The sequence below is a fragment of the Heterocephalus glaber genome, unplaced genomic scaffold, assembly GCF_053883595.1.
Source record: "Heterocephalus glaber isolate CG9 unplaced genomic scaffold, H.glaber_assembly_v1.0 deba00001547, whole genome shotgun sequence".
Classification (NCBI taxonomy): Eukaryota; Metazoa; Chordata; class Mammalia; order Rodentia; family Bathyergidae; genus Heterocephalus; species Heterocephalus glaber.
The window spans coordinates 1,300,170-1,323,170 of NW_028258340.1; the positions used below are offsets into that span (position 1 = coordinate 1,300,170).

General features: G+C 38.9%; 1 long non-coding RNA gene across 2 annotated transcripts in view; it reads left to right on the forward strand.

Annotated features, from left to right (window-relative positions):
• The window catches only part of LOC110347057 (uncharacterized), a 45,655-nt gene that overhangs the window by 1,948 nt on the left and 20,706 nt on the right, over positions 1 to 23,001 (forward strand). For both annotated transcript variants that reach the window (XR_002391415.2, XR_015442455.1), the window contains exon 2: positions 15,393 to 15,521. This is a non-coding gene — a long non-coding RNA (uncharacterized LOC110347057). The remainder of the gene's footprint in view (positions 1 to 15,392; positions 15,522 to 23,001) is intronic.

Here is a 23,001-nt window from a genome sequence, read left to right on the forward strand (position 1 = left end):
TATTGATAGAATCCATATATTCAGATTTCAACATTTTTAAATGCTCTTATTTCTGAATCTGTGGCTATCATTCTGTACAATTAATCACATATGTGGATTCATGTGACCAGCATAGTCAACTGTTCCTCCACCACAAAGATTCCTCCTGCTACCCTTTAGAGTCACAGTCACCTCCTTTCTTTACTCCAATCCCTGGCAGCCCCTAACATGTTCATCATCTGTATAATTTTGTCATTTCAAGAATATCACACAACATGCCATGTGTGGTGGCACATGCCTGTAGTCCCAGCACTCAGGAAGCCAAGGCAGGAGAATCGCCACAAATTTAAGGCCATCCTGGGCCACATAGTGAATGCCAGGCTGCCCTGAGCTACATATCAAGATCCCATCCCCCCAAAAAAAGAATATCACACATGGAATCATACTTTTGAAGAATGCTATTTTCACTCAACCTAATTTCCTTGAGATTCACCCAAGTTGTATGCATTAATAGTTCATTCTTTTTTATTGCTAAGTGGTATTCTATGGCACGGATGTACCACAATTTAACTGTTCACCCATTGAAGGACATTTGGCTTATTTCCAATTTTTGCTTATTAAGAATAAAATATGATGAAAATTCATGCAGAGGTTTTTGTGTAAACATAAGTTTTCATTCCCCTGTGAAAAATGCCCAAGAGTACAATTGCTAGTTCAGATGTTAAGTGCATGTTTTAGTGTTATCTAGGTTGGATAGTAAAGTATATGTTTAGTGTTATAAGAAACCGTCAACCTTTCCCAGACGGGCTGTACCATTTTGCATTCTCACCAGCAAAGTATGAGAGATTATTTTCTTCATGTATTTAACACCCTTTGGTATTGCCACTATACTTTTTCTTTTAACCATTCTGATAGATGTATGCTGATATCTCATTTTAATTGCGTTTCCTTAATGGCTAAATGATGTTGATCTTTGTCACCTGCATATCCTCTTTGGTGAAATGCTTGTTCACGTCTTCTGTCAGTTATCCAATTGGATTGTTTCTTACTTGTTTTGTTTTGTTTTGAGACAGGGTCTCTGTCGTCCAGGCTGTCCTGGAACTCCCTATGTAGCTCAGGCTGGCTTTTAACTTGAGCTCCTCCTGCCTCAGTCTACACAGTACTGGGATTACAGGCATTGTGTCACTACACCTGGCTTCTTAGTGATAAATTTTGAGAATTCTCTATATATTCTTATTACAAATATTGTCAGATATGTGATCTGAAAATATTTCTCCCTGTCTGCAGCTGGTCTTTTTATTTCCTTAACAAGATATTTTGCAGACTAAAAATTTTAATTTTGAAGACATCTAATTTATCAAATTTTGCATTTATGTACTATGCTTTGGTGTCATGTCTAAGAAATATTCACCTAGCCCTGTGTGCTGAAGTCTCTCACACACTCTCTTTCTGTCCCTCCCTCACTCATATTTATTTATTTAATACTAAGTACTAGAGATTGAACCCAGGATCTTCACAATGACCTGCATCCCTAGCCTAATTTTTCTTTCTTTTTTTTTAATGGTACCGGTGATCGAACTCAGGACCTTGTGCTTACGAGACTGGCACACAGGCGTGGTGCCACTGAGCTAAGTCCCAGGCCCCATCTAGTCTATTTTTTGAAACAAGGTCTTACTAAACTGCTAAATTCCCCAGCCTGGACTTGAATTTGAAATCCTCCCGCTTCAGCCCCTCAGAGTGCTGGAATTACAGGCCTGAGCCACTAGGCCTAGCTTGAAGACTTTTCTTGTTTCCTATTTTTTTTTTTTTTTTTTTTTTTAGTACCGGGATCAAACTCAGGACCTTGCACTTTTGAGGCAGGTGCAGTGCCACTGAGCTAAATCCCTGGCTCTCTTGTTTCCTTTTGAATGTGTTATATAGTTTTATATTTTACATTTAAGTCCACGATTTAGTTTGAATTAATTTTTGTATAACATATGAACCTAAGATGGAGTTTCATATTCTTGACTATAGACATTTGATGGCTTAAACAAAATGACTTTCCTCTACTGAATTGCTTTTTTACCTTTGTCAAAATCGTTTGGTCCTATTCATATTGGGCTAATTTGTGTGAGGATATTTCTGTGCTTTCTAATCTGTTCTATTAATCTATGTGTCTGTCCCTCTGTGAATACCACTCTTGATTGCTATACCTATATAATAAGCCTAAACATAGGATACAGTGATTTCTCCAGCTTTATTCTTCTTTTTCAGAATTGTTTTAGCCATTTAAGGTAATTTACCTTTCTATATAAATTTTGGAATGAGCTTATTCTATATCTACAAAAAACCTCGGTGAGATTTTGAGAGGAATTGTATTAAATCTGTAGATCAATTTGGGGAGAATTGACATCTTCACTATATTGTCTTCTAATCCATGAACATGATATGTCCTCTTCATTTATTTAAAACTTCTTTGACTTCTCAGTTAGCACTTTGGAATTTACAGCATACAGATCCTGTACATATTTTGTTAAAAGTATACTTTAGTATTTCATTTTCTTCAGCATGATTGTAATGGTATTGCGATTTAAATTTCCACTTCCATGTTCATTATTGTTTGCATATAGATGTGCAATTAATTTTTGTGTTAATCTTTTATCTTGAGACCTGCTGAGCTCAGTTAGTTTTAGGAGTCCTTTGGTAGGTTTTGTAGTTTTCTACATAGAAAATCATGTTGTCTGTGGATAGGGACCATTTTATTTCCTCCTTTCCAGTCATTGGCCTTTTATTTCTTTTTCTTGACTTATTGTTCTGGCTAAAATATCCACAAACTATATTGAGTGAGAATAATAAAAGTAGATGTCCTTCCTTTGTTTCCTTTCTTAGGGGGAAACATTTCATCTTTCACCACTATGATGTTAGCGGCAAGTTTTTTATAGATGCTTTTTACTTGAGTGGAGAAAGTACACCCCCCATTCATAGTGTGATGAGATTTTTTTTTTATCAAGAATGAATGCTGAATTTTGTCAAATGCTTTCTCTGCATCAAGTGATATGATTATATGATTTTACTTCTATCGAGTTTTTTGGGTGTGTGTGTGGTACTGGGGAATGAACCCAGGGTCTTCACACAGAGCTACATTCTGAGCTCTTTTTCTGTTTTTTTTATTTTGATGGTAATGAATTTTTTTTTTTTTTTGGTATGAGGGATCGAACTCAGGGCCTTGCACTTGTGAGGCAGGCACCAGAACCACTGAGCTAAATCCCCGGCCCTCATTTTTTTATTTTGAGACAGGGTCTCGCTAAGTTGCTAGGTTGCACAGGCAACTTGTGATCCTCCTGCCTCAGCTTCCCAGAGTGCTGGGATTATAGCCTGGCTGAATTTTTTTTTTTTTGGTATCGGGGTTCGAACTCAGATTCTTGCGCTTGCAAGGCAGGCGATGGCACCACTGAGCTGAATCCCTGGCCTGCCTGGCTGAATATTGACTTTTCAACCAACCTTGCATAACTAAAATAAAACCTACTCACCCATGGTAAAATTATTTTTCCACCTTGTTTGATTCCATATTGCTAATATTTTCTTGCAGATTTTTGTATTAATGTTAATGAGAGATAAAGTATGTAATTTTGGGGGGTTTTGCTATATTCTTTGTCTGGCTTTGGTATTAGGAAATACTGGCCTCATAAAATGACGTGGGAAGTTATGAAAAAAAAAAAGCTAAGATAGCAGGCTCTTGAGAGTCTGGGAACTTGGGTTTTAGGAGAGTTCTCACTATTTCCAGAACTGATAAGAGTAGCTCACTGTACATAATCTGTACAAATGTGGCTTATCCTGGAACTAGAGCTCAAGTTTCCTGATTCCCAAGTTGTGCAGAGAACAGTTAATATAGCAGGCTTGACTGTGAGCCTTTGCCAGGCTTGCTTGCAAGGCAGATCTTTGAATGGTATCTGGAACTTGGATTTGGGGAGGGTCTCCTCTCTTTCCAGGACTGATAAGACTGTTCACTGTATCTGTTTGTACAAACAGTATGGTTTATGCTGAATAACTTCTTTCCTTCCAGGAGACTGGAATTTTAATAAGTATTAGGCAGAGGGTGCCTACGTGACCAACCCCCCATAAAAACCTTGGATGAGTTTCTAAGGAGCTTCCCTGATAGACAATATTTCACATGTGTTGTCACTACTTGTTCCTGAAGGGATTAGTACAATCTGTTTAGCACAGAGTCCTGACAGAGGACTCTTGGAAGCTTGTACTTGGTTTTCTATGGACTTCACCCCACATTTGTTTTACCTTTGCTGGTTTTGTTCTGTATTCTTTCACTGTAGTAAATAATAACCACAAGTATGACTGCATGCTATGTTCTGTGAATCCTTGGCCACTGTAAAATTATTTCTATAACTTGCTGAATTCCATAATGCTAATATTTTCTTGCAGATTTTTGTGATTCATCAAGCCTGGGAATGGTTTGGGGGACCCTGGCGGAAGACTGTTCCTTCCTCTTTGGTATTCTAGAGTAGATTATGTAAAATTCAAGTTAATTCTTTAAAATGTTTGGAAGAATTCTTGAATGAAACCATTTGTGCTGGAGCTTTCATTTTTCAACACCTTTTAAATTTTGAATCTATTTTCTTTAATAGTTTTTGGACTATTTAGATGGTAAATATCATATTGGTTGAATTTTGGTAGTTTGTACTTTTCAAGAAATCAGTCCATTTCACTTGAGTAATGTGCACAGGATTCTTCATAGAATTCCCTTATTTTCCCTTGAATGGTTGCAAAATCTGTGATAAAATTTCCTGTTTTATTTATGCTATTAGGAACTTGTGTCTTCTTTTTAATCGTAGTCAGTCTTGCTATAGGTCTATCAATTGTATTGATCTTTTCAGAGAAACAGCTTTCTGCTTCACTGATTTTATGTTTTTTCTATTTTCAATTTCAATGATTTCTGCTCTTTATTATTTTCTTCCTTCTTTCATTGAGTTTATTTTGCTTTTCTTGTTCTAGTTAGAAGCTTACCTGACTGGCCTTTCCTCTTTTCTAATGTAAGCATTTACTGTTATAAATTCTTCTGTCAGCACAGCTACATTCCACAAATTTAATGTTGTATTTTTATTTTCATTCAGTTCATTATGTTTTAAAGATTTTCCCTCCAGACTTTTTTTTTAACCTATATATTAATGAGAAGTGCGTTGTCAGGTTTCCAAATGTTTGGAGATTTTCCTTGTTGACTTTGTTACTTAGTTTTAGTTTGATTCTGGTCAGAGAATATACTCTATGATTTCAATTCTTTTGCATTCATTGATGTTTGTCTTATGACCCAGAATATAAGCTATCTCATGGGTATTTGAAAAGAATGTAAACTATTCTATTGTTGGGTAGAGTGTCCTATAAATTAGATCCTATTGCTTTATAGCATTGTTGATTTCATAATCTTGCTGATTTTCTGTATAATAGTTCTATTGCTAAGAGGAAGGTATTGAAAACTTTAGTTATAATGGTGCATTTGTCTTTCACTTCTATCAGATTTTACATCATGTATTTCAAATCTATATTTATTGGTGCATTCACATTTAGGATTTCTGTGTGTTCTTGGTGAATTAGCGCATTTATCATTATATAATATCCCTCTTTGTCCCTGAAAATTTCTGGTCTACTTTATCTGATGTTATATATAGTGACTCCTGCTTTTAATAAGTAATGGTTGTGTAGTATATCTTTTTCTGTACTTTTACTCTGTACCTACCTGTGGTTTTTTGGTACCGGGGTTCGAACTCAGGTCCTTGTACTTGCGCAGCAGGCAGCGAAACCACTGAGCTAAATCCCCGGCCCGATACCTGTGTTATTATATTTAAAGGGAGTTTCTTACAGACAGCATGTGGTAGGCTTTAAAAAAATCTATATTTTGTTGAGTGTGATGAAGCACACCTGTAATCCCAGCACTCAGAGGTTGAGTTAGGAAAATCACTGCAAGTTCGAGGCCAGCCTGGGCTACATAGTGAATTCAAGGCCAGCTTGACCCTGTCTCAAAAACAAGCAAACAAACAAAAACTAGAGTTGCGCGGAAGATGCCTAATCACCCCGCTGCAGACAGGCAGGTCTGCCCATGCCCTACCTAGGTCTTGAGTCACACAGAACACACCGAATCAGCCCGCTGCAGACAGGCAGGTCTGCCCACGCCCTACCGAGGTTCCCAGTGGCAAAGAATACGCCAAATCAGAACGCTGCACACAGGAAGGTCTGTGCACGCCCTACAGAGGTCCTGAGTCGCGCGGAAGACACCGAATCACCCCGCTGCAGACAGGCAGCCACCTGGTTCCACACTACAAAGACGCAGAGGACACCAGACCACCAGACCAAGGTACTGAGTCCAGCTGTTCCCGGCCCAGGGGTAGGGGCTTCTGAGCCGTCGTCCCACTGCTACTGGTCCAGAGGAAGGGGCTTCCCGGTCACCTTCCCTCCTGCTGCTCCCAGCCCAGAGGAAAGGGCTTTTGGGGCACCTTCTGTCCTGCTGCTCCTGGTCCAGAGGAAGGGGCTTCCCGGCCACCATCCCTCCCGCTGCTCTCAGCCCACAGGAAAGGGCTTTTGGGTCACCATCCCTACCGCTGCTCCCGGCCCCTGTCCTACCTCTCCCAGCTCAGAGGAGGTAATCCGTGCAGGTGCTAACAGCCCCCTGCCCCAGTCGAAATGAGAAAACACGTAAATAAGTCTCAAAACCAGACTTCCAGATCACCTACAGCAACCCCAAAGGGAAATGAGATGGAACACTCTGATACTCAACCACCTGGACCCACTGAACTGGCAACAAAAGGGGATCTGGAAAAAATGAAATCAGAAATAATTTCTCAGATAACAGGAGAAATTGTGCCCCTAGTGCAAGACATGATTAATAAATCTAGAGAGGAGCTCAGGAACATGATGGAATCCCAACATAAGAAATAAATGGAATCCATAAAACAGATGCAAATAGATTTCCAGGAGATGAAAATCTCCTTTGAAAGTCTACACAGCAGAATGAGCCAATGTGAGGACAGAATTTCAGATATAGAAGATAAAATTGCAATTAGTGACTAGGAAAAGAAAAATTGCTTCAAAATTATAAGGGAACATGAGAAATCAATCCAGCAGCTGCTAGATGATGCAAAGAAGAATAACATAAGACTAATTGGAGTCAATGAAGAAACAGGAGAGAGTGCAGATAAGATAAAAAGACTCTTCACAGAAATAATGGCAGAAAACTTCCCAAGCAGGGGAAAACAACTTGACATACAGATAAGTGAGGCATATAGGACTCCAAATAGCCTTGATCAAAAAAAAAATCTACACATACGCATATAATTGTTAAGATTCCAGAAACCCAACAGAAGAACAAAGTTCTCCAAGCAGTCAGAGAAAAGAAACAAATCACATTCAAAGGAAAGGCCATCAGAATCACAGCAGACTTCTCAACACAAACCATCAAGGCAAGAAGAGCTTGGAGTGACATATTCCAAGTCCTAAAAGAAAACAGCCTCCAACCCAGATTGATGTACCCTGCAAAACTATCTTTCAAAATGGATGGAGAAATAAGATACTTTCATGACAAAGAGCACCTTAGGAACTTCGTGAATACCAAACCAGCACTCCAAAGAATTTTACACAATATCCTAGGAACAGACATTGAGGAGCACAACCCCAGGAAGCAAAGCAGAATGAACCCATCTGGCATGACAAGACATTAAATGTAAAGGGGGAGAACCCAACAAAAAGAAAAAGTCATGGCAATGACAAGTCAGTACTTTTCAGTTATAACCATCAACGTTAATGGTCTCAATTCACCAATCAAAAGAAATAGACTGGCAGAATGGGTCAAGAAGCAAAATCCAACAATATGCTGCATACAAGAAACACACTTAATTCAAAAGGAAACTCATAGACTGTTGGGAGCAATGCTACATAATTCTAGGGAAAAATCATTTGGTTAGCCTAGTTCTCTTGCCTACAGCCCAGCTACAGAATAACTCCAGTTTGGCCTCCGGTCACAACTGAGACTTCAGTGATCCAGTGATGCTGTGATTCTCCAGGACAAGAAACATCCTGGGAGAACAAACATCTGCTCAGTTCCTCATTGTTCTTGGACTGATTAACATCTTGTTTGCCGGAGATGTACTGAACTCTCTGCAAGCCTTCCGTTACACCTTGTTTATCCCAATGTGAACTATTGAACTCTCTGCAAGTCATCTGTTACATTTGTTTCTCCCGATGTACTGAATAAAAGGTGCGGTAAGCTGGGGGCTTTTGTCTTTGCTGCCCAGAGCAGCACTGATCAGACCCAAAGCTCAGCTTCTTCTCGGTCTCATTTTTCTACCTTTCCTGTAATTCGCCGTGTGCTGCCGTGGCTCGCAGGAGACCAGGACTAACTGCAGAGGTTCTGGTAACGTCCCCTTCCCCTGTCCCCTACAATAGACTGAAAGTTAAAGGGTGGAAAACAATACTCCATGTGACAGGAACCCGAAAAAAAGCAGGAGTAGCTATCCTCTTGGCAGATCAAGTAGATTTCAAACCAACACTGATTAAGAGAGATGAAGAAGGACACTACATCCTTGTAAAGGGAAGAATCCAAGAGGAAGAGATGACAATCGTAAATATCTATGCACCAAACACTAGTGCCCCCAACTATATAAAACAAATACTAACGGACATGAAAAGTCATATATGCACTAATACAATTGTAGTGGGGGACCTCAACACCCCACTGTCACAAATAGATAGATCAACTAGACTAAAAATAAGTAATGAAATACTAGAACTCAATCGAACTCTTGAACAAATGAACTTAACAGATGTTTACAGAGTCTTCCACCCGACAAAATCAGAATACACATTCTTCTCAGCTGCACGTGGGTCATTCTCCAAAATAGACCACATACTCACACATAGAACATATTTAAGTAAGTGCAAAGGAATGGAAGTTATCCCCTGTATATTATCAGACCATAGTGCGATGAAATTGGAGATCCATAGCAAAAGAAACTCAAAAAATTTCATAAACATGTGGAAATTGAACAACACACTTCTGAATAACCAAGGGGTCACAGAGGAAATTAAAGAAGAAATCAGACAGTTCCTTCAATTAAATGACAATGACAATACAACATATCGGAATCTGTGGGACACAATGAAAGCAGTCTTATGAGGGAAATTCATAGCAGTGAATATGCATATTAGGAAAACAGAACAAGCCCAATTAAACAACCTGATGCTGAACCTCAAGCTTCTAGAACAAGAAGAGCAGGACAACTCCAAAGCTCATACAAGGGAAGAAATTATAAAGATCAGAGGAGAAATCAATGCAATGGAGACTAAGAGAATGATACAAAAAATCAATGAAGCCAAGAGTTGGTTCTTTGAAAGAATCAACAAAATTGATAAACCTTTAGTCAACCTTGTCAGAAAAAGGAAAGAAAAGGCCCAAATCCATGCAATTAGGAATGAAAAGGGTGAAATGACAACAGACCCAGCAGAAATCCAGAGGATCATCAATACCTACTTCCAGAACCTATACGCCAATAAGATGGACAACACAGAAGAAATGGACAGATTCCTAGATACATATGAATTACCAAAGTTGAACGAAGAAGACCTAAAAATTCTGAACAACCCAATTTCAACCAATGAAATTGAAAATGTAATTAAAAACTTATCACCTTAGAAAAGCCCGGTCCCTGATGGCTTCACTGCTGAATTCTACAAGACATTTAGAGAGGAACTGCTGCCACTACTGTTTAAACTCTCCAATGAAATTGAAAGGGAAGCAATACTCCCAAATTCATTCCTGGAAGCAAGCATCACCTTGATTCCGAAAGCAGAGAAAGACCCAACTGAAAAAGAGAACTATAGGCCAATCTCACTAATGAACATAGATGCAAAAATCCTTAATAAGATCCTGGCAAACAGAATGCAGAAGATCATCAAGAAGCTCATACACCCTGATCAAGTGGGATTCATCCCAGGGATGCAGGGATGGTTCAATATATGAAAATCAATCAATGTAATACACTATATCAATAGAGCCAAGGACAAAAACCATATGATTATCTCCATAGATGCAGAAAAAGCATTTGACAAAATCCAACATGCATTTATGATAAAAACCCTACAGAAAATTGGAATAGATGGTCTCTACCTCAAACTGATAGAAGCCATCTATGAAAAACCAACAGCCAATATCATACTAAATGGTCAAAAACTGAAATCCTTCACACTCAAATCAGGAACAAGACAAGGATGTCCACTAGCACCACTCTTCTTCAATATAGTTCTGGAAACATTAGCTACGGCAATTAGACAAGAGAAAGAAATAAAAGGAATAAAGATAGGAAATGAAGAAGTCAAATTGTCATTATTTGCAGATGACATGATACTCTATATAGCAGACCCCAAGAACTCCACCAAAAGTCTTCTAGACTTAATAACCAAATTCAGTCAAGTAGCTGGTTACAAGGTCAACACACAAAAATCAATAGCTTTCCTCTCCACCAATGACAGACTCACTGAGAGAGAAATGGGGCAAATAATTCCTTTCACAATAGCATCCAAAAAACTGAAATACCTAGGAATCATCCTAACGAAAGAAATCAAAGACCTCTTCTCTAAAAACTATGGCACTCTGAAAAGAGAGGTTGAAGATGATATCAGAAAATGGACAGACATCCCCTGCTCCTGGGTAGGAAGGATTAATATAGTGAAAATGGCCATACTTCCAAAACTGCTACATAGATTTAATGCAATTCCAATTGAGTTCCCAGCAGCATACTTCATGTACCTTGAGGAAACAATCCAAAAATTCATTTGGAACAAGAAGAGACCCAGAATAGCAAAAGCAATTCTAGGTAACAGAGACATGGCAGGGGGTATCACAATCCCCAACCTGCAACTATACTACAAAGCTACTGTGATAAAAACAGCATGGTACTGGCAAAGAAACAGACTTGAGAACCAGTGGAACAGATTAGAAGATGCAGAAACAACGCCAGACACACTCAGCCATCTCATCTTTGACAAAGGAGCCAAACACCCTTACTGGAGGAAAGATAGCCTCTTTAGTAAATGGTGCTGGAAAAATTGGGCTTCAACTTGCCAAAGATTAACACTAGACCTGTATCTCTCACCATGCACTAAACTAAAATCAAAATGGATTAAAGATCTAAATATTAAAATAGAAACTCTGAACCAGTTGGAACAGAGGTTAGGTAGAACCCTTGAAGACATCAGTGTAGGAAAAGATTTTATGAACAAAACTTCAGTTGCCCGTGAACTAGCACAAACAATCAATAAATGGGATCTCTTCTTATTAAAAGGCTTCTGCACAGCAAGAGAAACCACCAGCAGTGTGAAGAGACAACCCACAATGTGGGAAAAAATCTTCACCTGCTCTTCCTCAGACAAAGGTCTACTATCTCGAATCTATAAAGAACTTCAAAAGATCAGACCTCCCAAATTTAAAGACCCAATCCAAAAATGGGCATCTGAAATGAACAGACATTTCTCAGACAAAGAAGTAGAAATAGCAAATAAATACATGAAAAAATGTTCAACATCACTGGTCATTTGAGAGATGCAAATGAAAACAATGCTGAGATTCCACTTCACTCCAGAAAGAATGGCTGCTATCATGAAATCAACCAATAACCAATGCTGGCAGGGCTGTGGGGAAAGAGGAACCCTGCTCCACTGCTGGTGGGAGTGTAGACTGGTGCAAGCACTGTGGAAATCAGTATGGAGATACCTCAAAGAACTAGGACTGGAAGTCCCATTTGACCCAGCTATTCCACTGCTGGGGCTCTTCCCCAAAGAATTAAAAGAATCATACCACAGTGATATATGTGCACCCATGTTCATAGCGGCATAGTTTGTAATAGCTAAAACTTGGAAACAGCCCAAATGCCCATCAACTGGAGACTGGATAAAGAAAATGTGGGTTTTTTAATAAAATGGAGTACTACTCAGCCATAAAAAATGAGAAATTAGAGACATTTATAGCTAAGTGGATGCACATTGAGGCATACTCTTAAGTGAAATAAATAGGACACACCTGTGTAAATACCGAATAGTTTTTCTGGTGTGAGAAATTGAAAGTGTAAATAAGGACTAAATGTAAAATAGGTAATGTAAAATAGGAAGAAAAGGGGCAAAGGGGAAGGAAGTGGGAGGGCTAGGGGAAAGGATAGAAGGGAATGGGATTAATATGAGAAAATGGAAAAATAGGAACAAAATCTTTGTAAATAGGGAGGAATGGAGGGGTTGAAGGGAGGGCTGGGCAAGGGTGAAAAATAAGAACCAAGAGAGACTATGTAAAGGTGCAAATTTCCAATGATGAATGTCATTATATTGTATACCTAAAATGTACCAATGATTAGAATGAATAATCAATAATGTAAAATGGGAAGAAAAGGTCCAAAGGGGTAGGGATAGTAGGAGGGGCAGGGGAAAGGAAAGAAGGGAAAGGAAAAAATGATGAGAAATGGAAAAAATGATGAGAAATGGAAAAAATGGAAATAAAATCTTTGTAAGTAGGGAAGGGTGGAGGGCGTGAATGGAGGGCTAGGAATGGGGAAAAAGTAAGAACCAAGATGCCTTATGCAAAGGTACAATTCCCAATGAGAAATGTAATTGTGTTGTATACCTACAATGTACCAATAAAAGAATTTAATACAAAAAACCCCACAAAAACTATTTTCTGAATCTCTGCCTTTTAATTCATTTATTTAGACCATTTAACCTGAACATAATTATCAGTACTTTATGGCTTAACTCTAACATTTAATATGTGTTTCTCATTCCTTTGTTGTCCTTCTCTTGCCTTACTGTGGGTTATTTGAACTGTATTTAAAATTCCATTTTGACTTATTTAGTGTTTTTGAGTTTATAACTTTGCAAAAACTATAATTTTCCAAAAACTATAACTTTGCATAGTTAATATTTGTTTAGGTATTAAGATATATGTGTGTAACTTATAACAGCCTACTCTTATCAACATTTTACCACATCTAAGTGTAGAAACCTTATTTTCATCTAGGTTCCTTTAGTCCCTGACTTTTGAAATATACTTTCCTTACCTATTTTTTCTACATACATTGAATCTATCATCAGATAGTATTATGTTTGCTTTGACAATCCAACATGATTGAAAAAAATGCACTAGAAAAAAAGCCTATAATACTTATGCTGATTTTTACATATGTCATTGTTTTCCTTCTTTTCTAAAGTTCTAAGGCTCCTTCTGGTACTATTTCCTTTTTGTTTGGAGACCTTCCTTTAGCCATTCATTAATGGTAGATCTTTTAGTGAAACTTTTATAAATTTTCTTGTCATCTGAGAATGTCTTTATTTTCCCTTCACTCCTGAAGGATTTTGCAATGAACATGGAATTCAGAGTTGACTGTTCTTTTCCTTTATCATTTGAAAAATGGACCACTTCGTTCCGGCCCTAAAGGTTTTAGATGAGAAATCTGCTATCATTTAAATCATTGTTCCTCTATAGGTAATGCATGTTTTTCTCTCTAGCTGCTTTCAAGATTTTTTCTTTATCTTTAGTTTTCAAAAGTTGGTTATGATGTGTCTTGGTGCGGATATTTTTGGTTATTTCTGACCTACTTTTGTGAGCTGAGATTCCAAAGACAGTTTAGTTTTTAGGACCTGGGCCATGCTATTACGATCTGCTTTGTTTGTGTGTTCCTCAGAGACCACCTTGAAAACCTGAGTGGGATTCCACACTGCAGTTCAGTTCTTAGACCTGCAGGCGTGGTGATCTAATACCACTTTTGGATCAGACAGTTGTCTTTCCAGGACTTCCCGTGCAGATTTGAAAAATCTCTTTCTCCAGTTCCCAGCTCTCTGAGATGAGAGCACCCTCTAATTGAGAGGGTGAGGGGCACCAGCTGCTGCCAGTCATCTGGGCTCCTCACTTGGTCTTCGCTGGCATAGCAACAGCGGGGAGGAGTGGAAGCACCTGTCTGCATCCTCTGCTGATAACCAGTGGTGGCCTGTGGCAGATGCTGACACCACTAGCCTGAGAGGAAAGTGCCTCCCTTACCACCTGCCTTGTGGTGGGAGGTCAAGAAATCTGAGGCAGGTCCGGGGATTTAGCTCAGTGATTCCACTGCCTGCCTCGAAAGCGCAAGGTCCAGAGTTCGATTTCCGGTCCCCCCCCCCCCAAAAAAAGAAATCTGAAGCTCACTTGGTCCAGTGCGTGCTAGTGGGGGATGGAAAGTGTTTCCAAGCAGGCTAAAGTCTTAACGGGCTACCTCCTGCTGCTGCACGGGAGACAGCAGTCCAAGGCCACCCACTGGTGGAGCAGCCTTTCTCCAGCTGCATGGTGTGATCCATCCTACTCCTCTGGCTCTAGGCTGACGCTGCCCGCAGGGAAGGAAAGTGCTTCCCCAGGCCTCCCTGGGTAGCTGGGACTCTAAGTCAATCTCAGCTGGTGCTCCCAGAGGAACGGGTTTCCCCAGCTGCCAAGGCCACAGAGTAGGGGTTGGAAGTCTCTAATCCCTGTTCAGTCGCTGCTAACACCATGGTGTACAACTTGGGTAAGGCCGGTGTTGTCTAAAAGGGTTTTTTGCTGGGCTGGGTGTCTCTCCTTTCCCAGTCCTTTGAGTGCAAAGAACAGGTTTTCTTTGATTTTCTTTTGTTGTCTGCTTTGGCAGAAGATTCTATGGTAGGTTGCAGGTCTCTCCAGAACCCAGTTTAGGGGCTGGGGATTTAGCTCAGTGACACCAAGCCTTCCTCACAAGTACAAGGTCCTGAGTTCGAGCCCTGGTACAAAAAAAAAAAAAGAACCCAGTTTAGAACTTGTGGAAGATAAAAAGAAAAGCCAGGGAGTTTGCTCTAGTGTCATTCTTCAAGTGCTGAGGTCTCTGTCCAGTCCACTTACCTCTTTCCACCTTCCAGAGTCTTCTTATGATGACTTTTGTAATTATTTTTAGGAATTTTATTTGTGTTTAGCAGGAAAGAGTGAGGAAAATATGCTATCTTGTCTGAAACTTGAATTTACCTCATGTGTTAAAATAATGAAGTGACTAAGGAAAAGATTTTTCTGTTTTAATTGGGAGACATTAGTTGACTGGGCGTCATGATTTCAATTTACACTTTAAAGACAAAACAATTTTTCCTTTTCATTTATAAAATGGGACTGGTAATGCTTGGACTTTAGTGGAGACTTTGAGAATGTATAAGGGATTGTTAATCTGTCTTTGTTGAGGCACTGGTTGGTGAATCTAGAGTTAAGATCTTTAAACCAAGTATGTTATTGTACACACACTATGGTGGTGTAACTTGCCAAAAATGGGCTCAGGAGACCAAAAATAAAAGACAAAAGAAATATAGAGATATTTAAATGATCACTCTTGGCAACACTTCCTTTCTTTTTCTCCTTTTTCTTCTTTCTATTCCAGCACTTGGGAGGCTGAGGCAGGAGGAGTGCTTCAAGTTCAAGGCCACCCTGGGCTACATGGTTAGTTCAAGGCCAGACGGAACTACATAGCGAGACCCTGTCTCAAAAAACAAAACAAAACAAAAAATCGGTAAGTGGTCCCATTTTCCTTAGGCAAGTAAAATGCCTACTTTCCACATGAGTTCATCTTATGTGTGCTTTGTAATATGTATGTAAATTCATAGACAAATGATCTGAGAGGATACAGACCAAAGTTATAATGGTAGTTACCAGTGGGGAGTAGGGATTGAAGAGGATTTTAGATTTATCTCCAATTTTTTCCCAGGGAAAAATAAACTATATTATTTATGTAGTTAATAATAAAACAAAAACAACCTGTGCATGTGCTAAGCCACAAGACTCTGATACTGAAAAAATTTAAGATATGCTGTCTTTTCCTCAGTCAAAAATTATTTTACACTCACAAGAACATTTTCAGATAAAATTAGGGAAATTGTTGATTCTTAAAATAAAAAAGCAATTGTAAACACACAGCAGTTGTATTTACACTCCTGGTTGAAATGATAACATGTAAAAATGGTTTTATGCCAGGTGTGGTAGTTCATGTCTTTAATCTCAGCATTCTGGGAGGATGAAGCCAGAGGGTCATAAATTCAAGCCCAGCCTGGGCAATTTAAGGAGACTCTCGAAATAAAAAGTAAAAAGAGGGCCAGAGATTTAGTTCTGTGGCACCACGCCTGCCTAGCAAGCACAGGGTCCTGAGTTCGATCTCTGGTGGTGGTAGGGTGGCTGGGGATGTAGCTCAGTGGCACAGCGCCTCCCTGGCAAGCTTAAGGTCCTGAGTTCAATCTTCAGTACCAAAAAAAAAAGGTAAAGAAGACTACCAATGTAGCTCAGTGTAAAGCCCTGGTTTCAATCCCTAGAACTGCAAAAATAAAAAAAAAAGTTTTATATGCACTTAAGTATATACAAAGGGACTTGCAAGGAGAGAGTATAGTCAATGTGAGAACTTGATCACTGGGACCCTCACTTGATTCTTTACTTCCTATTAATATCCAAAATAATGCTTACAAATAGAGATGGTCTACAAAAAAAATTGGAGAGAACTTTTAACTCATATGATTTCACCTGTGAACGCAAAAAATAAAGTATTTATGGAGTATCTACTCTATTCCAAGTGTTTAACTTATATTTCCTCATCTGATCTTTCCCAAGCTCTCAAGATAGTAATCATTGTTCACATTTTGCAGGTAAGCAAATGAGCTCAGAAACAAAATAAATTGCCCAACATCATTAGTGAATAGTGGGTACACTTCAAAATGAAAATGCTTTCTATTCTTTTGTAGATTTGAGTATTTTGAAAGCATCTACCATTTGTATCCCAAGGGAGAGTGGGAAGAGCCAAGTAATGTAGCCAGGTACTCTTTATACATTTGTGGCATGAGAAAAATAATTTACAAATGAAACATACACCTATCCTTGAAATCCTTCCTTTTTAGGTGTTAACTTCAGTAGAATAATTAATTTTCTTAACAATTAACTGAAAACAGTTTAATGGAATCAAACAATAGCATACACCCAATGAATGCCAGGTAGTTAGTGACCTTCCTAAAAAAGTACATTAAAACTGATGCCATAGATCAGTAATATTGACTTTCTTCTTGGAAGCCTGTCTCAAGCCAGCTCATAATTTATTTTTGTGGAGAACAAAATATTCACTAATGGAAATTAAAAACAAAATTAAACACCAAACATCACTTTAATGGCCAGTTTTATGTGTCAACACATAAATTACACACTAATCTGGGTGGTATTGTGAAGGTGTTTTGTAGATATGAGTCAAGTCTATAATCAGTAAGGATTTTAATTAAGAAAAATTATCCTTGATAATCTGGTGGGTCTGATTGATTCAGTTGAAGGCTTCCCCAAAGAAGAAATGCTGTCTGTGGACAGCAACATCAGCTTGTGCCCAAAAGCCCCCTCCTACCCTTTCTGACTGTCTACTCGAAGGATTTCATATTTCAGACTTGCTTAGCTGGCCTCCACAATCATGTAAGTGTGTATGTGTATGTATGTGTAAAAATGATTCCATTTATCTGCTGGAATCCCGATCGATAAAGTCATTGTCTTCGCTTTTATATATAAATTTATATGCACCAAGAAAACAATTTAATTTTCCTTGAACTTTGTATTCTTTCCTTACATTGGATTTTTCTAAGTCATAAGTCTCAAAAGGGAAAGTGATTACAGAGAATGCTCAGCTTCAGAGACAAACCACCCTTGTCCATGTTAGAATTATACTGCATTGTCTGTGGTTTGGGGGGGGGGATAGTTGATCCTCTGGGGAATCATCATCTAAATGAGATCTCAGAAGTCTCTGGATTCAGCTTTCTGATGATAGAAGCACCAGAGCCTTGTGGGATAGAAGCACATGGAACTCGCTTCAGGCCTCCTTCTGTAATAGGCACTATCCAGGTTCATCCATAAATCTTGCATGCCTGATGTGATAAAAGAAGTCATTTAAAAAAAAAAATCAAAACAGCAATAATTTTATTCCTTAAATTATCTGGAAATTTCTTGGGAATTTTTTACTTTTCTTGGAGACATTATCCAAATGTTTCTATCTTACTCTTTATCTCTCTGAAGAAACTTCTGGGTTACTTTTGGAAATGTTCTTAAATCTTTTCCCTCCCATTCATTTTTATAAGTTTTTTTTCATATATTTATTTAGACTCGTTCTTTCAGAAATGATTTAATGTGGCTGACAAAGATGCATTAAAAACAGCACAGACATATAACTAAAATTGACAGGTAAAAATGTAAAGGGAAAGAAGAGAAAGTAAAGAAAAAATAAATAGTATAATTGTCTATAAAATTTATGTGGCTCACAGGTCAGGCTAGGGTAGTGGCAGTTAGAATGAAAAAGTAAGGTAAATGACACACTTCATAAGGCTCATGAGAGAAAATCAAACCAACTGTCTAAGAGAATCACAACTATTTTTGGCGTAAAGACAGGCATTTCCCTAGGGCAGTGGTGGTGAACCTATGGCACTTATGTGTGGCAGAAAGTTCTAAAAGGTTCACTGTCAGTGCCCTAGGGAATCCTATCCTATTGACAATAGACAAAGCAATGCCTCTAACCACAAGCATCAAGAGGAGGTTTAAAAAACATTTCCAAGTAGAACTGATTCCAATTATGTATTTTATCCTTTCCTCTAACTTGGAAAGAATTTATCTGCAATTACACAAAAATGAAGTCTTCATATTCCTTACTTTATGCTTGACTCAGGAACCTACTTTGGGGGCTGAGGGCATATCTCAGTGGAAAAGCACTTGCCTGGCATGCTTGAGGCCTAGAGGTCTGTCTCTAGCATGGCAACAAACAGACAACTTTATCTAGTGAAGGTAGCCAGCTGAGGGGTGACAGAGACCAAGGAACCTCTTGAAGTGTTGACCTGGTATGGGCATCAGAGGTCAAACAGTGTAAGGCACCTATAGGAACCTGAGGTGAGAATGGGGATACTCCCTACTCTGGGGCATTGGAATTTGATCCAAGTGAAAAGTCTGTCTTATCTGTCTATAGTATATTTTAATTTTTGCAATACAATACCGGAGACAGAACTCACAGCTTTTGTACTGAGCTGTATCTCCAGCCCTTCTGAAAATTTTTATTTTGAGATGGTCTTGCTTAGTCTCTAAATTGCCCAGGCTGTGCTCAAATTTGATCCTCCTGTCTCTGCTTTCCAGAGTACTAACAGGCACAATCTGTTTAATGTACAAACCACTATAGGAGCTGGATGTAATGGCACATGTCTATAATCCAGCATTCTGGGAGACAGAGGCAGGAAGAAGGCATGTTTGCCCAGCCTGGGCAACTTAGAAAGACCCTGTTCAAAATAAAAACTAAAAAGGGCTGGGATGTAGCTTAGTGTATAAGGCCCTGGATTCAATCCCTAGTACCACAAAAGAAAAAAAAAACCTAAAAAACTAAATTGTAAACTTCATGTGGCAAATAGTTATAACTGCTAACCCAGCATCTATTCTTTCCATCTTTTTTTGTAAGCAACTCAGTTTTTTTTTTAGAAATAATGTGCTTGGTAAAAATATTCACCTCCAAACTCCCTTGAAGTTAGAATGGCCATGTGACCCATCTCTGGCAAATGAGATATAAGTAGAAGTCTACTAATCAAGGCTTCTGGGAAAGTAATTGTTTCCTTGATGAAATGGGTCAGATTTAGCTAGCTTTTTGCCACTCACCTGCTTCATTTCATTCTGTCTAGAATGCAATCACAATACTAGAGGCATGAGAGCTATCTTACCAACTTAAAGAAAATATTGCATGTTTAGAATGGCAGAGCAGGAAGATAGAAAGACTCTAGGTCCTTAAAGACACAGCAGCTGCTGGGTTGTCTACCTCAAGACTTTGAATTACATAGCAACTAGAATGTCATTTTTTATTGTTGGTATCCTGAAAACAGTTCCCTGCACCCGCCTACCCCTCACACAGTGTTCAGTTCCTGTTGGGTACTGAATGAGGTACTGATTTAGTGGCATTAGTGTTGCTAGCATCTCCTCAAACAATTTCATATCTGCATTCATTCAAATAGTTTTTGCCTCAGAAATTGTTTGGCTGCTTGAGGCTAAGATGGGTCAGATGCAGAAGTTTTGGTATTTGTCCACAGAGTTTTGTGTCATTTTTGGAAAATAAGACACAAGAAATAATACTTAAAGGTTTATATGATCAGGGAGGAGAAGACTGGGGTTAGTATTTTTACTTTATTTCATTGAATGCTCAAAATAATGGCAAAATAGGCATAACTCACTTCACAGGTGAGAAAACTAAAGACACTACCTAGCTGGCAGAAATTTTCACAGATGGTATGTAGCAGAATGTAAGTCAAACTCAAGTCTGATGTTTCTCAAATCCATACTTGCTCTTTGCAACTCTAACATGATGCAACTCTAACATGGCCTTGCGCATAGACTGCCTGCACTCTGCCACTGAGCTACACCCCAGTTTGTTGTTCAATTTTTGATGTTTTTGTTCTTTAAGAAGGTGCTTCCTTTCCTCAAAATGAAGGTGATCATCATTTGGATTACTCAGAAAGCTGACAGTCTAGCTAGAGAAGTACTTAAGAGTTTTGAAATAGAAGATGTCACAAAAAGATACAAGACTGCTGATAAAAAGTTACCCAAAAGACTGCTCTTAACTGCTGTGCTCTTTTATCCTGCAGTGTGTGGAAAACATGGGAGCAGTGGTGTAGCTAGAGTTCATGCCACTTGGGCTAGTAGTTCAATTTGCCACCCTCCAACATACCTGAATGGAGTAAATTGTTACAATATAATTTTCCTTTTGGCCAATGATGCCACCCAAAAACACATGAGGCCGATCCTCCCCCCTCCCAGCTATGCCACTGCATGGAAGGAACCAAGGAGAAAAGATCTCAAGTAGAGAGCACAATTAGGAAGCTGATATGGTCACCATGGCGTCAGTGGTACACATTAGAGTGGTGAGGATGGTTATGAAAAGGAGGGAATGGTAAAGAGAAACATTTCAACCACAGTTCTACTTAAGAGCTGCTTAGCAGGGCAAAAAAAGAACAGTCTTAGATGACCCCCCAAATGTCGGTGGTATAAATGAGATAATTGTATGTCATTGATGGAAATAGAGATGCCAGGACTGGGGGATCATCTGGGAAGGAAGCATGTAATGTGTTTTGTTTAGTATATGGTGAGACCAGGAGAACAATTATTTAATTCTTCAAGTGAACATATTTGGTAGAAGGTTAAGATTGAGGAATAGATCTCAGATGATGATTGTACTTAGTAGTGATGGCGGAAGCTGTGAGAAAGGTTCGTGTACCTTGGGGAAATGACAGGAGCAGCAGCTACTCTTTGTGTCCTCTGACATTATGCTTTAGTTCCTGCTTGGGTTTCCTTTTGTTTGGTACTGGGGTTTAAACTCACGACCTTGTGCTTGTGAGGCAGGCATGGTGCCACTGAGCTAAATCCCCAGCCCTTGGGTTGACTTTTGACAATATAGGTGGAATGTATTAGACTCAGAATAATAACATGACAGACCTGGCTAAAATACTTGAAAACATTTAAAAGGGCATGGATGCAAAGAAGATGCTCTGTAGCTCGAGGTCAACTCTAGAGCTACCTTTTGGATGTACTGATTTTGTTGCTCCTAAAGGGCCTCCATTGCCATCTGAACCCCAGACTGTGGGTTTAATCTCCAGCCTCAGTGATTTTCTCCTTTGCTAGACTCTGCATTGCCTTAGAAGAAAAAGTATGGGCACAAGTTAAAAACTACCCCCACTTTTCCAACATCCTCACCACTTCCCATCTTTCCTCTAACTGCTTATACAGTGCTAGACTAGAATTATGGCACTAGATGAGTAAACATGACTTTATGCAACAGTCTCCTTACTTTTTGGGATTTCTAATACCCTTTGTCAAAAAGAAAGATAAAATACAGTGGACCCCTGACTTATGAACTCAATTCTTTCCTGAGGGGTGGTTGTAACTCAAGTTGGTCAGGCTCCTCTACACAGCCTTCCAAGTGTCTCTCCTGTATAATTTTAGGCCACACTTTCTTCCAGGCAGATCTCAGTGTCCTTAGAGAGACATTGGCCCAGCATTTCTCAGTCAACCCCACACAGGAAAGGATGTTATAATGTTCCTCCCAGGGCTCTTTAAGGTTTAAATCTGTATGTGAGACCATCTGGAAGCACAAGTGGCCAGCATTCAGGTCATAACTCAAGACTTTGGTTGTAAGTTAAAACTAAAATTCCTGTCATAAGCCAAGTTGTTCATATGTCAGTCTGGTCATAACTTGAGGGTCCACTGTAATGTTAATTTTCCAGTTTGGCAAGTATGATGAGGGCTTACTAAACATTTGGTGCTAAATTATGTTGTTTTAGAATGATTAAAATTATCATCTAGAAGGAAAAAAAGAACAAAATGATAAAAATAGAGGACTCAATACTGAATCTTATTCCATGATGACAACTGAGGTAGAGAAAAGTAAAGGAAAAAGGGTGGAGAGAATAAGAATTGAGGGACTGGGTGAGGTGTCACATGCCTGTAATCCTAGAACTCTGGGAGGCTGAGGCAGGAGGATTATAAATTCAAGCTCTGACTGGGCAATTTAGTGAATTAACAAGACCCTCTCTCAAAAGAAAAAGTAAAACAAGGGCTGGAGGTATAGTTCAGTGCAAAGGCCCTGGGTTCACCTGGATTTAATTCTCAGTAACACACACACACACAAATGAGAAGGTAGTGAGAGACTAAGTCTGAAAGAAATGGGAAAAGTAGAGACTAGCACAGCGCCTGGCTGAAGAAGCAGGATTTAGTGAAATCATAAATTTGATTCAATGTCACATGAACCCATGTGGGGAGACATTTTAAAGAACAAGAGCATGATTATTAGTAAAAAAATGCTACAGGAAGCAAAGTGTGATTCAAAAGAAAATCTAGGGACCTTCAAAATATGATTGAAAAAAAAAACTAGAGACCTTGACAAAATTTAGAAGCACTTTTCTGAAGAATAAGTGGCATTGACACTGATAGCATTCTTATGAGGTAAAAAGGAGTGTTGCAAATAA